Raw genomic sequence first — 8808 nt, 5'->3', positions numbered from 1 at the left:
ACAATATTTAATACTCTATAACTTTCTAGAGCACATACTACATGTAATATTCACTTTAATAAAATAAACAGTCTGACTATTAATGATGTATATTGTCCCCTATTAAGTGTTTGTGAATGTAGATTGTGATTTTATACATTTTAGAACAACATTTTCAATTTAAAGGAAATGAAATGTTTCCGTTTGAAAATTAGAGCTGTACTGTAAAATACAGGACCGCAGACCACAGACAGTACCTTTTGCTCAAAGTCGGTGCTTCAGGGAAGACAGCAACCGCTGTCCAAAGTGTCTGAAATGACAAATCTTTGCATGAGACTCATTGCACCACGGAGTTGCAAAGCTGGCTCCTTGAAGGAAATCACCATCTTACCCGTCTAGGAAAAACGCGAGGTTGTACCTGGTTTCCTGAGAGTCGTCTTGTGCCAGCCGAGTGGCAGCAGGCAGGATGCGGTTGGTGATATCCCTGGGGAGGTTACGTGCACCCATCCTCTCCACCAGGTCTGCCAGGTGATGTGCCATACACGCCCTCACTCTGGAGTTCAGGTGTATTGTATATTACTGAGCTGTTAGTTTGATTGAAGCCATATCAGCTTGTCGCCTATCCATGTGACCCTCATTTTCCAATGCTTAACCAGGTTGCTTTTTAAATTATAAAAGTCTGTATTTCGCTGTCTCATGTTGTTTTTTCATTTTTGTTAGGTATGTCAGCATTGTATGGCAGAATGGTGGCACAGTGGTTAGCAATACTGCCACGCAGTAACCAATGGGATCAATTTCGGACCTGGGGTGCTATCTGCTTGTGTGTTCTCATGTGTTTCTGGTGTGAGTGTGCAGGTGTCTGTGTCTGTCCTGTGATGGACTGCTGACAAGTCCGAGGTTTGGGCTGATTTACACCCACTGTTTGTAGAAATAGGCTCCAGCTACCCCATGACCCTAAATTGGAGAAAGTGGTTAGAAAATGAATGGATATTAGCATTGAAGTAAACATTCTTTATTACATGCTTTGATTTCAAGCTCCATGAAACGTAAATGACCCTTCACAGCTCCTGGAGTCAGACCCTAAGATTTTGGGTATTATTCTATTCTGTATATTTCTGCCCTCAGCTCAGACCTCCATTCAGCAGTGCGTTGATTGCACGAGCAGGAGTACAGCTCTGCACCATGTAGTCCAGTGTGCTGTCTACACCTTGTCAGATGAAGGTGTTGGATTCTCCGGCTTTGTGCAGCAGCACCTTAACTGTGTTGCCCAGTTCCAGGTCCATCCCTTGCTGCAGGTAGGTGAACATGTCTCCCAGACACATCACTGCCATCCTAGACACAACTGATCGCAAGTTCTTCACCTGGGGAAAGGCAAACCACTGTTAGCACTGCAGAGCCTCGTCTGTGCCCCTCTCTTGAACCGTTCTCTATAAATGGATCAGAATGGATACAAAAACGGTGAAAAGCAATCATACAAATGAACAATTAATATTTTGGAGAGATCACACCTCCTGCACGAGCACCTGGGAAACATTGTGCAGTCTGCTGATCAGGATGGCGGGGTGGTGTTGGGACAGACGCCTTATGAAGGTCAGTCCGTCAACCTTCCTCTCCCTGAATTCAGTGAACGGAAAGAAATATATCAACCAGGACAAGGAAAGAGGTCTAACTGTATAGAGCTATGGGCAACAAGGTCTGTATTTTCACTAGTCAGAATTGTATTCATAGAAAACGGAATAGGTGGATGCTGATTGTACTGCTTTATGCCTACCAGTTGTCAGAGGCCAGAAACTGAAGGCTCTGGGTGAGGGCCAGCTCCGGCCTAGAGAAGCATTGCAGCCCAGGGTGCTCTGGACCATTTGTCCCCTTTAAGGGCAGGGGACAGCTCATCTAAAGGTCACAAAAGAGTGGGGAAACGTTCTGTGATCAGTTTGGTCACCACTGATTTGACTACAGCAGTGAAAGGCTTCTGCCTCAGGGCATCAGTAAAAAAGCTCTAGAAGAAGGAAAAAAACCTGACCTTGAAAGAAAGTGGTGGAAGAAAGTGAGAAAGAAAATCAGTGCAGATGTGTGGGAGATGCTGATCTGACCTGTGAAATGGAGGGTACTGTTCAGAGATGGAAAAGAGACGTTATCCCTCTCCTCTGCAGATTCATCCCTCCCTGTCATGCGCAGGCGTTTCTTAACAATCCCCACGCTCCTCCAGTGGTCCTGGATGTGCCCCATCTTGTGGGCTGTTACTGGTAGCTATGCTTTCTCCTGTAATAACAGACAAGCACAAGTTAACCCTGGGGAATCCTGGCATGGCTCGATTTTGAGACCAGCTGGACCAGTCCTGGTAAAAGTTTTTAATTTTAGTCCTCTGAAATATTTAGGACACCAAGACGTAAATTGTTTCACAGCATTGAATAGTAATTCATAGTATTCATATACTTTTACTTGTACTTGCTCCACCTAAAAAAAACAATACTGATGTGTTGTTAGTATCAATGTCAGTGCCAGTATTAGCAAATTAGAAACAGAAATTGCAATTGTGTAGCCAGCAACAAAACCACCCTGGGAACAGGATAGTGATAGGAAAGGAAAGGATAGTGTTTAGAGTAATCAGCTGCTCAGATCTCAGCTAAAACTAAATTGCACAAGAATCTGTTGCATAAACACCTAGGATTGTAAAAAAAAAGAATTCATACAAATTAACAGAACAGATCTGATTTAATTTACTTTCCTAAAAAGAGAAGAATAAAACATTTTGTAACTACTCGTCACACTCAGGACTTCGTTGCTGGTGTTTGTATTTTTGGTGAAGTACAGTATAAAAACATTTTCACATACACATACAGTATATTCAGAGTCTAATCCCAATCATTAAAGACACAAACAGAATTTAAAAACACTTCCATAAATTCTATATATTTTTTCTACTGGGTCTTATAATTATTATTATTATTGGATGCCGTTAGAGTTGTGTTCATAACATTTATTTAACTAGGGACAACAACATCCAAGAACTGAATGTTTTGTGAATGCTTGCAATACCTACTGAAGTAGGATACAAGATGTGAAGACGAGGTTAATTTTAAGTCCTTTCTGCATGAAGATTAGACTTCTAAGGCTGGAGTTTATGGCAGGAAGGGGGTTAACTGATAAGGATTCCAGATGTGAGCTAGGAAACTCTCTGGGGACTTAATCCCTGACCATTTGGCCAAAAGGCTGTAAACTGGCCAAACACATGACCTCCCCCCTTTACTATAATAACGAGTGACATCAGAAGTGGCAAGGAAGGGCTATATAAACTAAAAGTTTGTACCGGCACTTGGAACAATACTTCGGTTTTGTTATTTCTTGCGAGAAACATGACTTTGGCTTTTTTGTTCATTTCATGCAGTAAACTCTTCTGTTTAACTTCATCTCGGGATCCAGAACCTTATTCTTTCTTTTACAACAATTTTGGCGTAGTCGGCGGATGCTCCAGAAGACGCAGAACTTCCCATCGGCAGGAGAGACAGTCAGCGCGCACATTACTAAGAGGTAAGGACTCCTCTTTTTAAAAAAAGTCCAGACTCTCGTCTGACTGATTAGGAAGTCTCTGCTCCCTGCGAGAATCACCCGAGATGATGGAGTTAACGTGAGTTCCTGAATACCTCTGGCCCGGGGAAGACACCGGTGTATGTAATGGGTGGTTTGCTGTAAGCCCAGAATTTGGTCTGGCAGGCGGTGATCAGCAGTATTGTGCAGAGGCGTTTGAAACTGGTGTATGCCTTAATTGCGTGTGGAGTTTTTGAACGGGTTTGGATCTTTACCACAGAGCTCAGAACTGGGTTGGACCTTAAATGTGCACAGGAGTTCTAAAACTGAGTTGTGCCTTAAGGTAGGCACATAATCCAGAAGTGGTTTGGCCTTAATTGCGCACAGGAGTTCTGAGGCTTAGAACTGCGTTGGGCTTTAAATGTGCCCAGGAGTTCTGAAGCTGTAGTGGTGCTTTAAATGCACGTATAATCCAGGACTGGTTTGGCCTTAATTGCGCTCAGGAGTCCTGAGATGAGCTATGCCTTGATCGTGCACGGATTGGCGGAGGGTGGGTTTTGATGTTTTAAAGGGAATATGAGAGAAGTAGAAGATATATATGTATGTTTTTATGTGTTTTCCTTGTTTGTGAACATATACACATGCACAACACTAACATAAACACACCTCATAATAAAAGAGAACAGCACTAAGTAGCAAGTTCAAAGGACGCTGAGATCTGAGAATAGCTCTGACTGGAGCTCAGTGCTTAAGTCCACCCCGGGGCAAAAGCAGCAATGCTGGTGTTCTGGGATGGTGAATTACTGATCCAGGAAGGGAGTTTTCGAGGTCTCGTTTCTTGCCTGGAACAGTGCTGTGTAAGTCCGCTCTAAAGACTCTGAGAGGCATTTAGATCTGAAGGTAACAGACGCCCGTAGTTGAATAAGAGCAGGAATGCACAGGATTTCCAAGTGAAAGCATCCCCCTACTGTATGAGCTGTTACCTCACACATGACAAAGTAACTCTTAAAGAAACCGAACATGTGTGCTATCTGGGTGTTTGAGAAAGTAGTGTAATTGTCTGATTATATATCGGAAAAGTGTAAGTTGTCGGAAAAGTAAGAAAAATTCAAGAAGAAGCTGAGTTTGTCAGAAGGAGTTTGGGGCGAAGAGACCTGTAAAGAAAGCAGATGAGTATTGGCAAAAGCACAAGGATGTAGCTACCACCCTGGTACGCGGCCCACACCAGTGGTGGCAGATACGTGAGGGAAAAAAAGAAAGAGAAATTGGAATGTGTTTACTAAAAAGTGTGTTTACAGGAGAAAAAAAAACCCAAAAGAAATAAATGAAAGAAAAGATACTTTACTCGCTACAAAGAGTTAAAACAAAAGTGAAAAGAGCCTGTGCAGGAGGATCGAATGCTGAGAAAGGGGTACAGACTGTCAGATGGTTTTTGGTCTGAGCAGGACTGTCTGAGCAGTGGTAAAAAAAATAAACATGGATAATAAGTGATGTCGAATTTATGAGAAGTTACGCTGTTAAAAGGAGAAAGGATACATGTTGATGTGAAACAAAATACAGCGCATTGTAATACGAAGAGAAAAATATATTCTTGATCTGTATGTGTGTTTTATGAATTTGTGTGTCAGCATGTACGTGTGTGTGTGTGTGTGTGTAAAAGACCGCAGTGCGTACTAAATGGCGGTGCGAGTGCTTTTAGCCAGCTGGACTGGCTAGAGACGTAATTAAAGAGACTTGACGAAAATCAACTTGAAGAGATTGGAAAATATAAGAGTGTCTGAAACGTATAAGTACAGTACAGGTGGACTTAAATGAGTTAGATAAACAGTTTTTGTATTTATATACAATAAGTTCTAAGAGTTGAAACAGCAGTTGAATTTATTTGAATGGCTTGAAACCAGATAGTGCAGAAAGTGCATGTAGGATAAAGGAAGCAAGGACCTGCCCTGTGGTTCAACTGACAGGGAAGAACAGTGAAAAATGTGTCAACCAGCTAAGAGCTTTGTCTGGGGAGAATAAACAGTCTTGTGAGGGATCTGTTTACCTAAAGATTAGATCCTGTAAATCCCTCATAGCCTCCCTAAGTCTGTCCCAGTCCAGTGCGTAGAAGGGGTTAAACCTAAAGTGTACTGTTAATGGTGTGTTGGTTTCTCTGTTATGGGATACTGGAGCACTACTGTCATGCTTGTCTCACTTCACAGTGTGCTATAGAGTTATGTATATGGGGAGACGGAAGGAGGCCACAGGAGTATTGGGGCAGCGAGTTTTACTTGCTGAGTACCAGATTTTAACATTGATTCTACCATTTACGTGCTCTTATCATGCGAATGTGGGTGGTTCTATCCCAGATCTGTTGGGTTGGGATGCTATGCAGCATTACAAGTAATGACTATCCAGAACAGGGTATCACGTGGCTTCAACTGACTGTGATCACTCAGTATGTTGATGGTATTCTGAGTGCTTCCCCTGACGAGGAAACCCACAAGTCTGAGTTGCTTCAGGTTTAGAGTGTCTAATATTAAGCAGTTATGATAAGGCCCTTTTGTGTCTAGCATTGTGTAATTTTAACAGGGCCTGGGTGCAATGTTTTTACGGGGTGAGCACAACTTTTAACAGATCTAATTAAGGGGGAAGTGCAGTACAAGGACAGGATTGCCTTGGTTCCAGCAGCAAAACCCGCCTGTAATAATTTGAAACAAGCTCTCTTACAGGTGCTGAGACTGGGGTTTCCTCAGATGGACCAACCATTCCTTTGTATGTAAGTGTGGAAAATGGGTTCTGGGCAGCTGTGCTGACGCAGGAGCATGGAGGTAGGCACCATCCGGTGGGATACTATTATACCATTAGATGCTGTAGCTAAAGGGTGGGGGACCGTGAAAATTTAAGAAAATGTAATACTGTTTACTGATGGGTCTGGCGCATAAGGGAGAACAGAGAACAGGCTGAGCTGTTGCAACAGAATTCGAGGTGCTAACGACCGGAAAATGCCCCTCCACTGCCTCTGCGCAGCAAGCCAGTTTAGAGCACTGATGGAAGATTGTAAAAAGAAAGATGTTAAAGGGTTACTGTATATGTATATAATCTATGTATTTGTTGCATGTAGGCCACAATTCTGGATGGCTATGGAAAAATAGGATTCTCTCACCAAGGCAGGGACTCCAGTTAAGAATACTGGGTTTGTCTCTGATCTCATTTGTAGTTTTACAGCTGCCAACTGAAGTAGCTGTAGTAAGGTGTAAATGACACACTAAATAATCCTGGGTCTGAGTCTGAGACCCCTGTGAAACCTTTATTGGGGAAAAGGGAGAATTCAGGTTGAGGCCTCTAATAGATGTGGTTAGAAAAAATGTGAAAAGAATGTGGGGTTGCATGATGATGGGATGTGGGGCCGTCAGCACACCAGATGCCCTGCATGCCCTCACAGCCTAATGCCATTTTGTAGCCAGAAATTCATGCTGGCGGATACCCAGGTGTATGACAAAGATGATCCTGTGGTGCGGACTGCCCTGCCCCTTGGATACTGATCTAGGGGCATACTACACTGGGAAGGTGTGCCAGGTTGTAATCGCCTCACTAGGGGTGAGGTGGAAGTTACATTGCCCCCATCACCCACAGTCTGAAAGTCCAACTAGGGAAATATCAACCGAAGGAACACCGTGGGTATATGCTCTACCTGCGGTCCTGTGCAGTTTGCGGGCTGGAGCAAATGGAATTGTGAGACTGAGCCCATTTGAGATCATCACAGGCAGCCAAAGAAACTCCCTGGAGGGCCAAGTTTGGCTAACAGACTGTTGGATTTACTAACTCTCTATTAGAGTATTGTAGGTTTGTTAACTGAAGCAGTGCACAGGGCTGGTGAACAGGTGCCGGATGCTTGGAGACCTCCAGTAGAGGGAAGACATGACCGGATACTTGGCGAGTGGGTGTGGGTGAAGAAGAGATACTCTGCCAGATGTTGCAACCCTGCTGGGAGGGACCATAACAAGTGCCACTAACTACTGACTCTGCCATCTGAGCGACAGGATGAGATCGCTGGATCCACGCATTGCACTGTCACCGAGCCACTGCACCAGAGACTGAGTGAACAGAAAGAATAATGTTGTTACCGTTTCTGTGTCTGTGTCGTAAGGTGGACCAACAGTGTGCTTGTTAGGCCTGAGGAGCATTACTGGGGAATATGGTATCAATACATTCCTGGTGTTGTCATATCTACCAGCCAAAAATGATAATCAGAGTTGGGTCAATATTGCTATTCCAAGATCCTGACGATAGATCTCCACATGGCTGAGGTCTGCGTTTGGGTCCTGGCGTAGGACTTTATTTATTTGTAGGATTAGGATTGTTTTATATGTATAATTGTAACTATCACTTGAACAAAAACATCAATCACATCTTGTTGTAACCGTGGAACGCACAATGTCATGGTAATGCATGCCCGTACATCTAGAAAGGAAAGATCTGCCCTGACATTGTATGTGTAAAAAATAGGCAGTACTGACGTATGCCATATTTTATAAGGGGGGAATGAAGTAAGAAACAAGATGTGAAGACGAGGTTTATTTTAAGTCCTTTCTGCATGAAGATTAGACTTCTAAGGCTGGAGTTTATGGCAGGAAGGGGGTTAACTGATAAGGATTCCAGATGCGAGCTAGGAAACTCCCTGGGGACTTAATCCCTGAACATTTGGCCAAAAGGCTGTAAACTGGCCAAACACATGACCTCCCCCCTTTACTATAATAACGAGTGACATCAGAAGTGGCAAGGAAGGGCTATATAAACTAAAAGTTTGTACCGACACTTGGAACAATACTTCTGTTTTGTTGTTTCTTGCGGGAAACAAGACTTCGGCTTTATTGTTCCTTGCATGCAGTAAACTCTTCTGTTTACTGCAGAAAACTTCATCTCGGGATCCAGAACCGTATTCTTTCTGTTAAAACACTACCTAGAAACATTTGGTTTAACCCATTTGGTTAGTAGGCAGCCAGCCTCCTGGCCAAAAGACAAGCAGTCTCGAACCCCAGTCATTTGAGTGAACTGAGGGGTAGCTGCAAGGTGGAGGTTTTAACAAGTTCTTTGGAAAATCCTTGAACAATTAAATACATTTTACAGTCACTGCCTGTGAAAACTGCCTAATACAGCATTAGAACAGAAGAAGATGCTTGGAATAAAAGTTAAATTAATATAAAATACAGTTATATACTGTATACAGAGTACATATGCTGATGAAGACAATTACTAATTATGTTTGATGGTTCTTGATGTCTAAATTGTTTTTGATGTCTTGATGTGAAGCTAAAAGCTTTG

General features: G+C 43.0%; 1 long non-coding RNA gene across 2 annotated transcripts; it reads left to right on the top strand.

The window, feature by feature from the left end:
* The first annotated feature begins 421 nt into the window (after window positions 1-421).
* LOC138237722 (uncharacterized) lies at window positions 422-6644 on the top strand. Of its 2 annotated transcripts, none has more exons than XR_011189078.1 (3): window positions 422-507; window positions 1105-1274; window positions 3365-6204. It is a non-coding gene; the product is annotated as an uncharacterized lncRNA (long non-coding RNA). The 2 variants fall into 2 exon arrangements; XR_011189079.1 differs by adding an exon at window positions 6216-6644 and having other exon boundaries at window positions 432-1274; window positions 3365-3507.
* Window positions 6645-8808: the final 2164 nt, after the last annotated feature.

The sequence above is a fragment of the Lepisosteus oculatus genome, chromosome 3 (assembly GCF_040954835.1).
Source record: "Lepisosteus oculatus isolate fLepOcu1 chromosome 3, fLepOcu1.hap2, whole genome shotgun sequence".
NCBI classification, from domain to species: domain Eukaryota; kingdom Metazoa; phylum Chordata; class Actinopteri; order Semionotiformes; family Lepisosteidae; genus Lepisosteus; species Lepisosteus oculatus.
Note: the sequence above shows the minus strand (reverse complement) of the source record. Positions and strands in the feature narration are given on the sequence as shown.